At 36.0% G+C, this 18,296-nt stretch overlaps 1 protein-coding gene and 1 pseudogene across 1 annotated transcript in view; both read right to left on the reverse strand.

Moving 5' to 3' along the window:
* The window catches only part of Lrp1b (LDL receptor related protein 1B), a 1,955,528-nt gene that overhangs the window by 404,236 nt on the left and 1,532,996 nt on the right, over positions 1-18,296 (reverse strand). The gene's annotated exons all lie outside the window — the stretch shown is intronic.
* Positions 814-1,796, reverse strand: LOC121829181 (TBC1 domain family member 20 pseudogene; annotated as a pseudogene).

Raw genomic sequence — 18,296 nt, forward strand, 5'->3', positions numbered from 1 at the left:
TTCTGGCCTCTGTGGGCACCTGTGCACACACATAGGTAATTTTTTTTTTTAAAGTGAGAATGCTTACTATGTTAGGTGTAGTATACAATCATAAAAATAGCATTAAAATGTCTCTATAGGCAGTGTCACGTGGCTTGTAGAAAAAGAATAGTGAGACACAGGCAACATCACCCAGGCCGCTAACACTCCTCCGCATGTGATCTCGAGGCTGGGATCATTAAATTTAACTAGAACTCAGTTCTTGTCTGTCTCTGACTCTGACCAGCTAAGACAGCCGCTTCTAAAAGAGGCCCAGATGGCTTCCAGGCTAGAGTTCTCTGCCCTCACTCTCATCCCAAGGTTGGACTTTGTAGACAGCCCCTGCCTGCGTTGTCTAGGATACACAGGACATAGGGTGGTCTAATCCGGGCATCTCTGAGCCCAGCTCTCTTTGAAGCACTGAGTTGGGTAGATGGGTTCTCCAGAGTCACTTTGAACAGGAGAGGAGCAGAGAGCACTAAGCCCAGTGTCAGGCAGCTCGGCCCCTAGCCACCCAAGACAAAAGACAAACTGCCAAGGCTGGCAGAACAGAACACCTCTGACAGAAAACCTTTCATCACAGCAATCCTGTGCCTTTCAGGAAGAGGAGAGCTGGGTAAAGAAACAACTCCTTGAGCTTTGTTTAGGGGAGCAGCTGCAGCTGGAGCTTAGGGACCCACTTCCAGGGCACTCCACTGCTAGTACCGAGGTTCCAAATGGCACCATTAGTCCCATCACTGTCAATTTCACAAAGCGTTGTTCGTTGGTTTGGTCAGGTCGTCTTTTGTTCGAACCTCAGACCGCCTCCCTTGCAAGTTCAGAAAGGGGAAACTGAAGAAAGAGGTCTCCTGCTCTGCTGATGAGCATCTCAAAGGGCAGGTTCTGAGGGATCTGGGACAACAGGTGCTGGACAGAGGCCACGTCACAGTCACAGTCCAGGACTTCTTGCTCGTGGTACGGCATGTTCTGCAAAGTAAATGGACTTGAACAAGGGGCAAACCAGAAGAAATCATACAGCCTCACAATGTGTCTGAAGTCCGACAGGGCATGCACAAATCAGGTGCTAAGCCAGCTGAGGACCAAGATGATCTCCACCTCAGCATTCTGCCTCAAGTCATGGAGTTCTGGGTTCATTTGGTCCAGGATGGGCATCGGATAACTAAGTATGTGCTTGGTATTGTCCACTGTGGGATCCATGAAATTCCTGAGGTAGTGGGTAGACAATTTTTCTTCCAGGGATGTTGCCAGCTTCTCATCCACCACCAACAAAAGAGTGACCACCATATCACTATAGCTCTGGTAGTAGACGAGATGATGGTTGCAATCCAAGATGAGGGTGATGTCTATTCGTGCTTCCTGAAGCCTTCTCTCTGCTTGCCTGGCATGCCAGGAGGGAAGAGATGAACAGACTGCCTGACATCCAGCAGCACTTGCTAGTAGTTCTTGCTCATGGCCTCAGATGCTTCTATGACACAGGCAGTGGCTTTTTGGTGTTGACATTGAGGAGCTTGGGTTACACTTGATCTCATAAGTCTGCAGCCCTCCCTCATTGATAGCCATTTCTCACAGGGTGGCCACGTTGCTTGAATCACTGTTCAGAGATAGTGTGTCTTTGCCTTCTTTTTCCTCTTGGCATTAAAGTCTGCCTTCCTTTTGACTACTTCTCCAGAGCCCTGTGAGGGCCCTGGTCCCAGCCTGAGCTCCAGCTGGTGGCAGAGCCTGAGGCTCCCACCACTGGTACGATCCCAGTTCGATTTAGACAGGGTGTTCTCCATCATTCTATGACAATCGGGCCAATAAGCAGCTATTTTTAAAGCTAGATTTGTTTCATACATGTAAAATGCAAAGTAAAGAGACAAGTTGGCTGGGGCCAATAAAAGAGGAATATTGCAAGAATCCACGATAATAAAAAGAGATAATATTTCTCTCTCTATTTAGCATCTTATCAAGAAAGCTAGAACACAAATGTGCGCTTGTACTAAAACAAGTTAGAAAAAAAAATAAGAAACAGAAACACAAAGCTGATAGTGTTTAAGACAGAACCCTGGGAATACCACATACAAAATTGTGCTACCATTCAACTCAGTTTATTTTTAAAACAAAGTTGTAAGATTGCTTTCTTTATTAACGGAGGAAGCTGAAAGTGATGCAGAAAGTAAGCTGGCGGGGAGAGTACCAGCACTGAATTTAAAGAAAATAGTAAGTAAAGGAGCCAAAGGTTTTGATGTTGTGATTTGGGAAACAATCCTTTTCTATTTGCACAATACTATTTGAAGACACTTAATTAGTATTCTGATGGCAATGGGCACAGAAGGCGAGGTGCAGACCTATGACCTCAGACCTTGCACTTCCAGTACACTCAACACTCTTGAGTCCAAAACCTGACATTTGAAAACTGAAGCAGAAATCACTTTTGTGGTTTGACAGACTGTTGTTGCTAATGATTTAGATTATGATAATATATGTGTATACCATTTGGGTGTACCTATATACTTGCTTGTGTATATGTGTGTCAATACACACACAAAATAATATTTTTTACATTATTTTATACATTATTTTACAAAGAGTAAACAAATCACAAAAATAGCAAATACAGACAATGGAGGCAATTCTTGAACATTTGTGACACTTAAAGTCAGGTGACTCTTGATATCTTAGGCAGAGTGTAAGTGAATACTAATCATTTTAATACAGTTAGAGCAATCAGCAGACTAAGTGCCCGGAAAAGGGTCTTTAGAATCATTGTTTATCATCTATAAAATAGCGTAATGACCAGCAGCCCCTAACTGAACAAGGATGCTATGAAGATAAGTGAGCACATTTGTGTGTAAAGCTTATGGTTTACTGGAAAGAAACATTATGGAAATAACTGTTAGCAAAAAAGATGCTGATAATATATTTTAAGTAAGACAAAGTAACATGTCATCCTTCTGTCACTTTAAAGATTATAGACGCTGCTGTGAGAAAATGAAGAAGATATTTAAATCTGAAATAAATGAATATGAGAAAAGTCTTCATTTCAAGAAAAGTTTCAAACAGATGTGGCAGATCAATGGACTGATAGATAGCTGCTCTGTAACCTACATGCAGGCATTTTTAGACATCATTAGTTTTTCCTATAGGTCTTAAATTTACTACATTTTCATGTGGCCAGAATATATATATATATATATATTTCTCTTCTTTATCTCATTGTCCTATCTTGTTTTCTTTTGTTTTTGAGATCTAATAGTCACACAGTAAATCATATTTACTTATGGTTTATGAATTAAGGCTTTGTATAAAATATTGGTATACTCTTCAGAAAGAAGAATATATTAATAAAGATAGCCTTGCATTAACAGTGCAAGGACATTTCCTCATTCAAAGCCCATGTGACAAATGATATTTATTGAGCTAGTTAAGAGGGGAAAGCATAGGCTAGACAGAGCAATAATGTTCAGTGGATTAAGCTTCATTGTTTAGTCTGTAACCACGGTCATTTATACAAAACTACTATGTACAAATCTTTGCAATCCATACTACATACTTCCTCAAGAATACTCTCTGAAGGACTAGGGAAATTTCAGCTTTCCCTTTGATGACATTGACAGAAAACATGAAACTGCTTTCTTACAAATTTGTAAAATTATCCCCAACCACAGTGGACTCATCTATAACTTCCTTTCCTAGGATTTTAGATACATGGATCAGCTAAAATTTAGAAATGTTAATATGTGTATGGCATTAAGCTTTCAAAAGATAAAAAAACACATTCCAACACACTTATGACAGTATACTGATATGGTTAATCCACTTCACTGTTACTTGTTATTGGTAATTTCTTTCTGCTCATAATCTAAAGACAGCTCTCTGGGAAGGACAGTATAAAAGCAGCCTGCTGGTACTCGTGGTTCAGGCATCCACTGGAAAATTGAGCTTATTTCTCTTCAGATCACATGTGGAACTGCAAACATGTCGGGCTGTTCCACTTCATTAAAAATGTTATAATCTAAGTTTCTGAGTTACTGAAATTTTATCAACTCTAAATAAAGAGCTACAGAAGATAGCACACACATAGTTTTGTACAATAAAATATTAAAATTACAAACATTTCTGTGTTTTAAGGATTATATAATATATTTGAGAAATGTTACATATAAACAAGCAATAATTAAATTTTTTAGTCTTTAAAATCAGATGTCAAAAGGTAACACTGCTTTTTACATATGTGAAATCACTGTATTCTGCAAAGTACACAAACACAAACAAACAAACAAAAAGCATTAAGAATGTTTATAACCTCTTAGGATTAGTTTAACAATACATTTTTATTAAACATTCTACAATCTTCTTTATATATACAACCTGATAACCTATCATTTTTTCTAACAATTCACTTGTATTTAATCGAATTAAAGTATGCATACCTAAAAGTATATATTAACTATTTTATGAATTGCAGGAAATAATTATTTTGTCATAAAATCCACCTAGACATGGGAACATGGGCAGAAACCTAAAGATAAAATTTTTGCTGACATGATGAATTTAGACATGGAAGGTACTGGATGCTTAACATCTCCACTAAATTTATTCTACCCATGATGCTACTGTTTATGATTTTCAGATGAATAGCACACTTAAACGAAGGGAGCATTAATACAATATGATATTAATATACAAATACTCACATTATTCACCTGCCACTGACATTCTGAATTAAATCAGTAATGGGGTGTATAACTGATTAAATATCTACACTGCAGAAAGCACCCGTTCCAGATTTAGAGAGGCACTGCCAGACTGATCACATCATTACACTGCCAACTGCCATCTATCACTTTTACTGAACTTAACGAAGATGGATTACGTCCCACAGATGAGATGCAGCCTATAAATACTGCCAGGCTGATCTTCATCTGACTTTCCTCCAGTACAGACAAGCAACAAATCAATAGTTGAAAAAAATCATATTAGAAATTCAGTGTTATTCAGTACCCAGAAGAAATCATGTAGGGGAGTACAGCATCAAATGGCCTTAACTCAATGAAACCTGCTAATCCCTGCTTTTCCTTAAGCATTTTTACCTCATCAAGTTCAAAGAAATGCATTTGTTGCCTTAGTCATCATGACCCACTTTTATGTTTTCAAACTAAGACTGGTTTAACATTGAAAAAAACATTTTACAACAAACATTCTGTATCACGTCCAGGATAACTATTAACGCAAGCTGCATAGCTAACACTGGTCAATAATGTTAGTTGTAATGTTATTGTCTTCAAACACTGAAACAAAATGGATACCATAAAATATGTGTAAACAAAGTACTCATATCGCAACTTCGGTGCTGGTTTAATAACATTTCTCCATTAAACATCTGTCTGAGTTTCTGTTTACATCATATTTAGCTTTCACCATTTACCTTTGTGGAAAATGCGTCGAAATTGCTTCAGTGTTCCAAGCATTGAGACCTAAATGATCTCTGTCTGCTGCTTTTGACAACATATGATAACAGATAACAGGTGGTCAGGACTGGGCACCTAAGGAGAGGATGATGGCTTACAAGCTATAAAGCATCTGAGGAGATGCTTAGTTTATGCTTACTTCTAAATGTGCCATTAGAACCTTAATTAAGTCTTTCCCCTTCCTCTGTGTTCCTTATACAGCCATAAGACAGATAATAATTCAGAAAAGAAAGAAAGAACCTAAAGAGACAATGTGCTGGAAGGAGACTGGATTTTGGTTATTAAATCAGTTTTGTATTTCATAATTCTCATACATGAAGCTTTCACTTTAAGGAACCATTTAATTCAGAGGACAGGTTAAGCATTTGCCACACTAAAACTGACTAGCCTTGAATACTGTGTATACCTCAAAAAGGATATTCTAATTATTTTCTTCTGATTTGATTTTAAGGTATCAGAAACCATATTTTTAAACATAAAATGGGAAATGAGGTATAAATATAGTTTCAGAATAGTATAACATGCGTATTTTTTAAAAGTATATCCTTGGAACATACTCCACAAAGGATGAAAGCAATGCATAAAGTCCCCTTTGGCAAATTAACTTCTAATTGACTTTGCCATCTCTGGACTTGTTGTTTTTATTCACACCTTCTCAGTTACATCATGATGATTCCAGGTGTTACTAACTTCTGATAGTTCAGATTTTGTAAGTTTCCTTATAACAGACTTACTTCTGTTTGATTTATTTTTAAAAATCTACAGCTTGGAATTTTTTTTAATAAAATAAAAACTGATATATATATATATATATATATATATATATATATATATATATATATGACACACACATACATGCACCTTTTGTTACATCCAAGAAACATATCTCAACATCAAGGAAGACATCACTTCAGAGAAAAAGGATAGAAAAAGATATTCCAAGGAAATGGACCTAGGAAGCAAGCTGGTATAGCCATTTCAGTATCTATTTTATTTCAGTAAAATAGACCTCAGCATCACTAAATAAAGCTTCTCTGGAACCTAACCCAATTTTAGAGAAGGAAAGTCCCTCCTCACCTGACTCTCTTCTCACCTAAGGAACAAGAGTGAGAGTCACAGCTCTAAAATAGAAGCCCACCACAAACCTGGGGCAGTGGGGTATGGTGGCACAGTAGCATGGTAGCATAGCAGCATGCTCTTCCACAACATCAAGGAACTCAAAGAAAGGCAGTACAGTAACAGTGCAGTGTGTGTGTGTGTATGCGTGCGTGCATGTGTGTGTGTGTGAATCTGTGTGGGCTTCAAGGCTCAGATTCTTGTTACGATATAGGTGTTAAAGAACATAAAGACAACAGAAGGTTGGGAATATAAGAACAGTAAAGAAAATTATAAGTGTCGATTCAAAAACTATGACAAACATTAAAACATTATTCATAAACCCTTACAGTAAGGATCAATTTACTTCAGTTCCTATCCCTGAAATCTGGCATCCATTATTCACAACAACAACAAAAAGGACATTTCATATTCATCACAGAAAAAATCCATTAAGATGAAGCCTCAATTCTGAACATTTGCCCAAATATAAGGGCATACACATATGTAAAAGAAACATTACTAAAACTTAAATCTCACATCAAAGCCCACACACTAATATTGGGAGACTCCAACTCCCCACTCTCACCAATGGATAGATCTGTCACAAAGAAACTTAACGGAAAAATAAGGGAACTAACAGATGTTATGATTCAAATGGACTTCATAGACATCTACAGAACATTCCACCCAAGCACAAGAAAATGTAGTTTCTTCTCAGCATCCCATGGAATCTTCTCTAAAATTGACCACATACTCAGTCACAAAGCAAACCTCAACAAATACAAAAAAAAAAAAAAAATGGAATAACCACCTGTATTTAATTGGACCACCATGGTTTAAAGTTAAAATTCAACAACAACACAAATTACAGAAAGCCTATAAACTCATGGAAACTGAACAATGCTCACCTGAATCACCACTGGATCAAGTAAGAAATATAGAAAGAAATTAAAGACTTCCTAGAATTCAGTGAAAATGAATGTACAGCCAGACTGTGGTGGCGCACGCCTTTTATCCCAGCACTAGGGAGGCAGAGGCAGGCAGATCTTTGTGAGTTGGAGGCCAGCCTAGGCTACAAAGTGAGTTCCAGGAAAGGCACCAAAGCTACACAGAGAAACCCTGTCTTGAAAAAAAAAACAAAAAATAATAATAAGATACCCAAACTTATGGGATACTATGAAAGAAGTAGTAATAAGAGGAAAGTTCATAGTGCTAAATGCCTACATAAAGAAAATGAAGAAATCTCACACTAGAAAACTAACAGAACAACTGAAAGATCTAGAACAAAAAGAAGCAATCTCACCTAGGAGGAATAGATGCCAAGAAATAATCAAATTGAGGGCTGAAATCAATAAAATAGACACAAAGAGAACAATACAAAGAATCAATGAAATAAAGAGTTGGTTCTTTGAGAAAAATCAACAAGATAGACAAACCCTTATCCAATCTAACAAAAAGATAGAGACTATCTAAATTAACAAAATCAGAAATTAAAAGAGAGATATAACAAATGACAACGAGGAAATCCAGAGCACCATCAGATCATACTTCAAACTTGTACTCCACAAAATTGGAAAATCTTAAAAAAAATGGACAATTTATTGGATAAGTACCATATGCCCAAATTAAACCAAGACCAGATAAACAATTTAAATAGAACTATAACTCCTGTGGAAATAGAAGCAGTAAATATCTCCCAACCAAAAATAAAAAATAAAAAAAAGCCCAGGGCCAGATGATTTCAGGGCACAATTACAATTGTACCAGAATTTCAAAGAAGAATGAATACCAATACTCCTTAAATTGTTCCACACAATAGAAACAGAAGGAACATTCCCAAACTCTTTCTGTGATGCTACAATTACCCTGATACCCAAACCACAGAAAGATGCAACAAAGAAAAAGAATTAAAGACCAATCTCCTTTGTGAACATTGATGGAAAAATATTGGCAAACTAAACACAAGAACACATAAAAAAATACATCATGATCAAGTAGGCTTCATCCCACAGATTCACAGATGGTTCAACATATAAAAAAACCTGTCAATGTAATCCATCATATAAACAAACTGAAAGAAAAACACCACATAATCATTTCATTAGATCCTAAAACAGCCTTTGACAAAATCCAACACCCTTTATGATAAAGGTCCTGGAGAGATCAGAAATATAAGAAACATACCTAAACATATAGGAAATTTACAGCAACCCAACAGCCAATATCAAATTAAATGTAGATTCCACTAAAATCAGGAACAAGACAAGGCTGTCTATTCTCCCCATATCTAGTCAATATAGTACTCAAAGTTCTAGATAGAGCAATAACACAAAAAGATTAAAGGGATACAAACTGGAAAGGATGTATTTGCAGATGATATGATAGTCTACATAAGTGACCACAAAAATTCTACCAGGGAACTCCTAAAACTTTAGATAAACACCTTTAGTAATGTGGCAGGATACAAGATTAACTCAAAAAAATCAGTAGCCCTCCTATAGACAAATTACAAACAGACCAAGAAAGGAATCAGAGAAACATCATCCATTACAATAGCCACAAATAATAAAATACCTGGAGGTAACTCTAACAGAACAAGTGAAAGACCTGTATGACAACAACTTTAAGTCCTTGAAGAAATTGAAGAAGATGTCAGAAAATGGAAAGATCTCCCATGCTCATGGATAGGTAGGACCAACATAATAAAAATGGCAATCTTACCAAAAGCAATCTACAGATTCGATGCAATCACCATCAAAATTCTAACACAATTCTTCACAGATCTAGAAAAAACAATACTCAACTCCATATAGAAAAACAGAAAACATAAGATATCTAAAACAATCCTTTATAATAAAGCAACTTCTGGAGGCATCACTATCCCTGACTTCAAGTTTTACTATAGAGCTATAGTAATAAAAACAGCTTGGTGTTGGCATATAAACCCACATGTGGACCAATAGAATCGAATTGAAGATTCTGAGATTAATCCACACACCTATGAACACTTGACAAAGAAGCCAAAAACTGTATAATGGGGAAAAAAACAAATGGTGCTGGCATAACTGAATGTCAACATATAGATGTTTGCAAATAGATCCATATCTATCACCATGCACAAAACTCAAGTCAAAGTGGATCAAAGACCTCAACATAAGTCCAGCTACACTCAAACTGATAGAGGAGAAAGTGGGAGGTAGCCTAGAAAGCACTGGCACAGGAGACCACTTCCTAAATATAACACCAGTAGCACAGACACTGAGAGAAACAATTAATAAATGGGACCTCCTGAATATGAGAAGCTTCTGTAAGGCAAAGAATGCAGTAAACAAGACAAAAGGACAGTCTGCAGAATGAGAAAAGATCTTCAGCAATCCCACATCTGACAGAGGGCTGATCTCCAAAATACATAAAGAACCCAAGAAACTAGACAGGAAAATACAAAACAATCCAATGTAAAATTGGTCTACAGATATAAACAGAGAATTCTCAACATAAGAATCCCAAATGGCCAAAAGACATTTAAGGAATTGCTCAACAGCCTTAGTCATCAGGGAAATGCAAATGAAAATGACTCTCACATACCATATTACACATGTCAGAATGGTTAAGATAAAAAACACTGATAACAGCTTATTTTGGATAACACTCCACTGTTGGTGGGAGTGCAAACTTGTACAGCCACTTTGGAAAACAGTATGGCAGTTTCTCAAAAAATTGGGCATCAATCTACCTCAAGACCCAATGATACCATTTTGGGCATATACTTAAGGGATATTCAAGCATACCACAAGGACACTTGCTCAACTATGTTCATAGCAGCATTATTCCTAATAGCCAGGACCTGGAAGTAACCTAGTTGCCCCTCAACCAAAGAATGAATAAAGAAAATGTGGTACATATACACAACAGATTATTACTGAGTAGTAAAAAATAATGACATCATAAAATTTGCAGGCAAATGGATGGAACTAGAAAATATCATCCCGAGTGAGGTAGCCCAGACTCAGAAAGACAAACATGGTATGTACTCACTCATAAGTGGATACTAGATGTAAATCAAAGGATAATCAGATTACAACCCACAGCTTCAGAGAAGCTGGAAAATAAGGAGGATCCTAAGAGGGATGTACAGATCATCTTGGGAAGGAGAAATAGAAGAAATCCCAATGAAGCCTTCATCCAGCAACTGATGGAAACAGATGCAGAGGTCCACAACCATGCACCAGGCTGAGCTCCAGGAGTCCAGTTGAAGAGAAGGAAGAGGGATTACATGAGCAAGGGGAAGGGGGTCAAAATCATGATGGGGAAAATATACAGAGACAACTTAACCAATCTCAAAGGAACTCAGGAACTTCAGACATACAGCTGTGGAACCTGCATGGGACCTGACTAGTCCCTTTGCATATGAGAGACAGTTGTGTAGCTGTGTCTGTCTGAGGGGCCCCTGGCAGTGTGATCAGGATCATCCTTGGTGCGTGAGCTGGCTTTCTAGATCCCATTAACTAAGGTTAGACACCTTGCTCACTCATGATAAAGTTGGGAGGGTTTTGATCCTGCCTCAATTCAATGTACCAGGCTTAGTTGTCCCCACCATGGGAGATCTTACCCTGTTGGAGGAGGTGATGAGAAGTGGGAAGGAAAGGTGGGGGGCATGGGAGGAGGGATGAGAAGGGGATCTGTGGTTGGTATGTAAAAAGAATTTAAAAATTTACACACACACACAAAAAAAAAAACCAAAATGGGCTGGAGAGATGGCTCAGTGGTTAAGAGCACTGACTACTCTTCCAGAGGACAAGGGTTCAATTCCCAGCACCCACAAAGCAGCTCACAACTGTTGGTAACTCCAGAGCCAGGGGACTCAAAACTCATAGCAAAATACCAATGTACATAAAAATGAAAATAAAATTAAAAAAGAAAGACAAATAATACATTGGCCGGGTGGCTGCAGCACATGCCTTTAATCCTAGCACTCAGGAGGTAGAGAAGGCAGATCTGTGTGAGTTCAAGGCCAGCCTGGTCTACATAGCAAGATCCAGGACAGGCACCAAAACTACATAGAGAAATCCTGTATTGAAAAAAAATTAGTAAACAAAAAAGCTGAGATTTTTCAAAGCTTATTTAATAATATGACCCTACTACATGTTGCAAACAAGAAACTCACATTAAATATACAGACATAAATAAGTTAAAAGTAAAGAGATGGAGAAAATATATACCCTAGCAGTAACCCTAAGGGAACTGGAACACTTAATTCAAATGAAGCACATCTTAGAACAATAAACATTATTAGGGGTAACAATCTCACTATATATAGATAAAGAAAGCAAGTTCCCAGGAAGACATCATCCTGAATATATTGGCCTCTAAAGAGCAGACCTACAAAATAAGTGAGGACAGACTCACTCCTTCAGTGAAAAAACAGACAAAATTATTATGAGTGTTGAAGATTTCAGTGTCTCTCTTGTAGTATTTGATACATTAAACAGACAAAATAAATCAGTAAGCCTAGAATTTCCCTGAAAAGTGTTATCAATCAGCTTGATCTAACTGGTATTTACAGAATACTGCAATAGAAGCATCAGACACACTTGTCTTAGTTCACATGGGAAATTTATTTAAATTCATTCCAGGCCATGGCACACAACTGAACAAATTTCAAGTAATCAAAAGATTACTAAGAAAGTTTGTTCTCAGTCCACAATGGAACTAAAGAGGAAATTAGTAACAGAAAAAAAAAAAAACCCTGAAAATATTTGGAAATAATAGAACGTGCTACTGGGACTCATGAGATTGACGTAAAACAAGAAAACATGAAGTCAAATCCCCAGCATGTATGCAGAAGTTGGTCATGGCAACACATGCCTGTAACTCCCAGTACTTGGCAGAAGAAAGAGTAAGATATCAGGAGCTATCTGGCATCCAGTTTAACCAAAAAAGGGAATTTCAAGTTCAGGGAAATAATCTACCATAAAAACTTAAGGTAAAGAAGGACAGAAGAGGGTACATGATCCCTCTACCATTCTCATGTGTATGGACAGATGTGTACATTACACACACACACACACACACACACACACACATATATATATATATATATACACATCACTGTGAATACCACAAAACTTCTCACCTTGATAAGCAACATCTCTAATAAACATACAGCTAGATTAAATGGTTGTATGAATTAATGAATTTGAGAAACAAGATAAATCTCTTAAGATAGATGAAAATTGTGTAAACAGTGTGCTGTCATGAACTTGAACATGACTTGTCATCCTGTAGATTTAAGTTATGGTTTTGAATAGTCACTGCCTCCCAGAATATATTGTATAATAAGCAAAAAAATAGTAACTTTCCATTGGAAATTTGGTAATCACCTTAGTCATGTCACTGAATAGTACCAACAGTCATAAATCATATTTGTATGGATGTGTGACCTTGGCATAAAGGAAATAGTGCCTTATAGTCATGGTTCTCTTGGTTTGTAATGAGCAAAGAATAATCCTGAGCAAAACATCAGACACAATATTTGAAGGACATTGTTCAACATACATGCTTGATACTTTTCAAACCATCTATGTATAGCTCATGAAACACATGGAAAATCTGAGAAACTGCCACAGCCAAGAGGAAAAAAATGGTACCAGAAATATGTGGCATAAAACAAAAAGAATCAAAGGAAAGCATGGACTTTTATTAACATTGGTTTATTAACTACAAAAAAACAAACCATACTAAAACAAGATGTGATTTTTAGATGAAGTTGGGTGAGGCATAAATATTTACTCAACCATTTTCTCCATTTCTATGTAAAGCTAAATTTCTTTAACATTAATTTAAAATTTAAAATCTAACAGTTTTTGAGTTTTAGTTTCTTGTTAAGATACTGGGGTAACACACTTCTTCATCTTTTGAGGCTTTAACTGTTACCCTATAAAACAAAGATGTAGAAGAAAGATGGGCCTGTAGAGTTCCATGTGAGATAAATATTCTGTGGAGTTTTGCACAGAATGCTGCAATTTGATGAATACACAAAATGAAGGTTGTTTTTTTCTTTTCTTTTCTTTTCTTTTCTTTTTTTTTTTTTACATAGCCAAGAAAGATGTCAAGTTTTTCTTACTAACCAAGAAAGAAATTTGAATGAGATTGCTGCAAGAGAAAGTGTATAGTTTGGGAACTAAAATTTTAAATATCTATTAATTGCTCTCATTAATATTCATTTGTTATTCTAATTTAGTTGGGCATATTTTGGATCCATGAAGGTTATAATTCTTGCTCTTTGATTGTCATTTTGCTGAATGTAGGACAGAGGTCACTGATCATCATGAAAGCACTTTTAGAAATGCATCTTTGCTTTGCCTAGAAATGACATGTTTACTCACCCGGAGTTGAAGACTTACATATTCACATATTCTATAACAGACATGACCTTTATTATAACTGATAGCACCTTCCGTGGGAGAGTTACTAGTTGTGTCCAAGTGTATGGTATAAATAAGCAAAGAAAGATAGGATCCATACATTTTGTTGTCCAGAATATATACATATATATCAGGGAGAAGACAGGTAAGACATCTGAACAGTAATTTAATAGGATTGACTCCCCAGAGCAGACCATGAAATGACACAATGTGTACTATAAATCTAGCAGATCTTGGTCTATCCCTTCCATGAATCTATATTTTTCGTGTCATTCTTAGTAATCTAAACTTTCTCTCCAGCTTAGTCATTTATTTAAGGGGTGATGATGGCAGGTATTTTAAACGGAATTGAGATAAATTCAGACCCACTGTGAAAAGCTATACTCTCTGGCAGCCAATGTCTTATAAATAAGCCAAGATTGTTGCTGCCAATATATTAGTTGAAACTAGCAGCTTCGTGAGCAACTTTGAAAAATAGTCTTTTTCAATCTAGGAACTTCCTCGAGATTGTACATGTAAAAAAAATCAGCATTAATTTTTGAACAAAATTTCTGGTACTGTTGGTATGAAAGAACCAATATGTTTGGCAGATTACCTACACCAGTGTGCTGCTCATTACAGAATTGATTCCTAGTTAGCATACTTCAATGCCAATGTCCTCATGAGAACAGTTATTAACTGTGCTGCACAAAAAATATTCAAAATACCAGAAATAATATTGTCTTTGGAAACAGAATAGGACTATTGTTAAATTGTTCATTGTTTGTTGTACATTGTTACATTGATGCATTTAGTTAATATTAAGATGTGTTATTTTTGATCTTCACATCAAGGTGGAAGGAAATAAAGTCAAAATATAAACCTTCATGACTACTCTTTAACAATCTATCTATTATACATCTGTCTGTCTATATGTGTATGTAGATGGATATCATATCACTGTTCATTTAGGTATTGTAAGTTCTACATTGGATTACCTATTTGAACTATAGGTATATCAATAGATTGATATAGATATGTAAGCGTGTTTACTATTCACTAAATGTGTTCATTTGTTTTTGAGGCATGCCATATCAACCTAAATCTTTTGAAAACTTTATAATGCTATATAAAAATTCTCCAAGCAAGTCCAGGAAATGGGAAATAGTGTTAAACATGTATTCTATTCAAAATAATTACTCTATAAACCCAAAGATAACTGTTTTTACTTGTCTCAAATATTTAAACAATTAAGATAACTTGATGTCTGGGAAATAAATGAATAACAACCCTGCCTTATATTCAATATCCTCAAGAAAATCCTTTTATTTTGAAATAAAAAGATACAACATGATTTGGGATTTTCCTTAATCTAAAATCTCCTGGTCAAGAAAATAGCCTGATGAATAAACATAAGACAAGTATTATGAAGAAATAGGAAATAATATTAAAATGTGATTCACAGACAGCTTATTTTATTAGTGCTCTTAGACAAAAAATTTAAATGCAAAAAATTTAAATTTTCAATAAATAAATAAAAATTTGTAGGATTGCTAGGTAATATGGACACATGAGCTATGTATGAGTGTGGCTAAACCCCAAGATCTGAATTTCAAAATGTCAGTCTTGGTTGAAATGGAACTAATGCTCTAGTAACAGAGACAAGAACTGATACTCTGAAAGGAAGTTGGGGAAAACTTGCTGCTATCAAGAATTTGGATGAGAGCCCTAGTCTGAGATGAGATCAATAACACCATTAGTGGCCTATTTTTTCATGTTTTTGTCATTGTTAATGATCATATTGATAATATCAAGTTTCCTTGGAATGCTGTATTTGAAAGGTAGGCCTGGATTCCAAATCCATTCCTAATGTATTTTGAAGTTTTTGTCCAGTCTATCTAACATAGGCTTCATGGACATTACAAGGCTGTATAATCCATTCAACAAGCAAATGCCTTTCATGACACAGCCTTGGCCCCAAAGCTTATTTTGCCATTCCATAAGTCTTTTTTTTTTTTTTTTTAGAATTCAAATTCTTTTCTCAATTGGCTATAATTTCAAGTATCTATTGCTGTGGGACACAGACAGGAAGCAGAACCGGCTATTATCGCATAGAACTTCCAAAATATAGCATCCCTGCAGCTTCAGCTGCTGTAGCTGCTTCATGGCTCAGTATTTGTCTTATTTGGAGCTCCATAAGAGCCAATAAAATCTAACCTTGCCAAAGATGTAGGTGATGAAGCTATCTAACACTTCTAAAATTAATCCTCAATTAGAAATGATTAAAATTAACACTCAGTAATAAATTATTAAGGCAACAATATTTGACATTTCTCTTCCACATTAGAAGTTACAAATGAAATCTTAACCAAGTCTGGGTCATAATGAGTTTGGAATGTTAAATGATTCCAAGAGAAGTTTGTGACACATTACATTGGTAATATCCCAGAGCTGGTAATGAATTGTTCTGTATTATTTAATAATATCAAGTTTTCTTCATATGTCTACAAGAAGTAATCAGTTTCTCAATATCATGTTGAAAAGTAATTTTGACAAAGCTTTAGACACTCTAAGGTGTCAGATGTGTGCAGTAATTTTAATTCTCTTTAAAGTACTGTGATATGCACAGTTACCATCTGTGCTTAGCATTTTCAGAGGGGCATATTTTAACTAGAGAATCATAAGCACCAAATCACTGTGTGAATTTCTTTTCTCCAATTTAGGGAGAAGTCATATGATTGTCAGGGAATTAAGTGGTGAGGCTGAGATCTAAACTCACAAACTATGGTTTCTGTAGGTGTGCAACAACTGTGTGACATAAAGTCATTTGAAAAGATTTGACTCTGAGAAAATGAAAGAGAATATTCTGAGTGGCTGGTAATGTTTCAAAGATAGAGCATGTTTGATCTTTTCCCCAGGGAGAAAAACAAACAAAAAAACTTTGGATATCTTTTGCTACCGTTATTGTTTTCTCTTCATCTGTAAACTCTGGTCATCTGCCTTATACTCTTTAAAGTGGGATGTTCTTGACAATATTAGTTGCTTCATTGAAAGATAAATGGATTTTATCCTACCAATACATTAATATAGAGTTTCTAATAGAATCAACTGCATGGCAATCTTTAAAATTCTGACATATATGAAGTACCTCTCTGGCTAGCTAATTTTATGCCAATATGCCACCAGCTAGAGTCATCAAAGAGCAGAGAGCCTCAACTGAGCAAATGCCTCCATAAGATCTGGCTGTAGGCAAGCCTGTAGGGCATTTTCTTAATTAATGATGGTCGAGGGATGGATCAACCATTGTGGATGGGCCATCCCTGGGCTAGTGAACAATAGAAGAAACTCTCCAAGAACCTACAAGAAAATATTATGGTTTATATGTCCCATGGTTATTAATTTAAAAATGAATTACCTTCTATATTGCATGTTTTAGCCATAATAAGAATGCAGAACACTCCATTTTTCAAGTTTTTGAGATTGTACTTTATTTCCATTTCTCCTTTCCCTTTCCATCCTCAAAACCCTCCTCTGTAAACTTCTTCACTCCTTTGTAATTCATGATCTCTTTTCCCACTAATCATTGTTGTATGCATATATGTATTTATATTTATATACACATTCTTAAAAATAAACTGTTGAATCCATGTGATGTTACTTGCTTGTATGTTTTTAGAACTAATTGTTTGGCAGGGGACAACCAATTAGTGTGATCTTTTCTGGAGAATGAAACCTCTCTGGCTTTCAGTTGCCAGAGAGTCCTCAGGTGCCTTCAGTTCTCTGTTGCAGGATTGAGGACTCGGAGCTTTTTCCCACAGAGTATGGCATGTTCATTTATTTTGCCTACATTCTTAAATGGTTGAATTCAAAGTTGTCTCTCATACACAGGTCCTAGGCTCACTATATATGAATAATTTTGCTTGTTGATTTTAATAACACTGACAGCTGATGAGTTTCATTCTCATGGACAATGCTATTATATTTCAGTATCTTCATAGTACTACTCTCTTCTGAAGCTCATGGATAATAACACAAGTTGTTGGTCTCCTCTTCATGCAAAAATATATTAATCCCTTAAAGCTACGATAGATGATTTTCCTTCCCCCAAATCCACTATAATTTCCAATATTACTAGGGATGAAATAAAACAGTGACATCAAGACACAGGATGTTCTAGTCATTATTCTAACCCAATCAGATGCCAGGTCACTATTGCCCACTGCCATTAGCCATACAGGCTTTCTTCCTCTTTTTTTTTTAATTGATCAAGCATGGTTTTAGCTTAGCACTTTTATGCTTGTTGTACCTGAATCTTGAACATTAGTAT

This window comes from Peromyscus maniculatus, chromosome 4 (assembly GCF_049852395.1).
Source record: "Peromyscus maniculatus bairdii isolate BWxNUB_F1_BW_parent chromosome 4, HU_Pman_BW_mat_3.1, whole genome shotgun sequence".
NCBI classification, from domain to species: Eukaryota; Metazoa; Chordata; class Mammalia; order Rodentia; family Cricetidae; genus Peromyscus; species Peromyscus maniculatus.